Source organism: Myotis brandtii, unplaced genomic scaffold (genome assembly GCF_000412655.1).
Source record: "Myotis brandtii unplaced genomic scaffold, ASM41265v1 scaffold797, whole genome shotgun sequence".
In the NCBI taxonomy this organism is placed as follows: Eukaryota; Metazoa; Chordata; class Mammalia; order Chiroptera; family Vespertilionidae; genus Myotis; species Myotis brandtii.
The window spans coordinates 841,606-843,002 of NW_005371210.1; positions in this window are offsets into that span (position 1 = coordinate 841,606).

The following is a 1,397-nucleotide window of genomic DNA, read 5'->3' on the forward strand; positions in this document are numbered from 1 at the left end:
ACCATAACCCTGCATGGGGTTCTGGGGCCCGAACTTGTCCCGCCTGTGGGCACCCTCCCTGAACCCTGGGTCCAGGGAACGCTAGGCCCACTCGGCTCATGGGATTTCCCAACACCATGGGGAGAAGTGACTCCCAGCCCATGCTGCACGGGCCATGTCTTCATGCAAATGGAACCTTCGGGACAAGTGGACAATGGCCTATGGCCTCAGTGATGACCCTGGCTTGTCCACTATCTCACCTCCTCACACGCCAGGGCCCGCAGGCCTGTTCTCAGCCTGTCCAGCAGGGGGCAGCCCTACCCCCATCCTGATGTGGCCGCTCCCTAGGGCTGGGCCAGTGGGACGGGAGGCTAATTGCATGGGAGGGGACCAGGCCCCACCTGACAGGCTCCGGACCCAGGTGTTTTACAGCTGCCCCGCCTGCTTGCCTGGGCTGAGTCACTCAGGTGTGGCCTGTCTCTGGGGCTTCCTGCTGGGGCCACGGAGGGACGAACCTGCCATCTGGGCCCTTCCCAGGCAGTGACCAAACTGTCCACTCCATCCCCACCTCCGTCCACAACCTCTGCAGCCTTCCCTGGGTGACCCCACTTCTCTTGGGAGGGCTGGAGGGAGAGTTGGGGCACGTCTTGCCTCCTCAGTGCCAGCCCTGGCCTCAGTGCTTGGCTGCTCCCTCTCCCTGCCTTCTCCTGGCCTAGAGGACATCCAGACCGGATGGGCTAGGCTCTGCTTCCCAGCCAGGGGCTCGCAGAGTGGAGGGCCTGCTTCTCTGTGAGGTGCTGCCCCCAGGGAACTGCGTGCAGACATTACAGCTCACTACCTGGGGCCGGCAGTCTGTCCGAGTGAGATGCTATCGAGACCAAGGCGGCTGCTGCCAGCAACAGCGATGATGGTGCAGTCATCACACTACCCTCCATGGAGCTGTGCTTCCCTCGGAGAGGCCGGCCGCACACCCAGGGCACACACCAGGCCAGTCAGCTGGCACGCGCCTCCGATTGGCACAGAGAGACGCCAATCAGGCGGAGCGGGGCGGACGTAGTGGAGAGGCGTGGCCTAGAGCGGCCGGAGGACCACATCGTCGAGCTTTTGGCCGTGGGGACCCTTGTGTCCGGGGTTCCGCTCTCATCCTCTCCTTGACCCCCGGAAACCCGTCCTCATCTGCGGGGGTTTACAACGCCCAAGTCCTCGGAGGAGTCAGGGGTCACCGAAGCACGTGGGTGGCGAGGAAGGCGCACGCTTTGCGGATGGTTACGACCTAAAATCCAAACCTTGTCCGTGTGAAGGAGGCAGGGGACGGGTCCTCTGCACTGTCTTACCTGAGTGGGGACACCTGCAGGCAGGGCGTAGGGAGGTGGAAGCCGAGGAAGGCGCCCTGCGGTTAAAGCACCTTCCCTCCCACG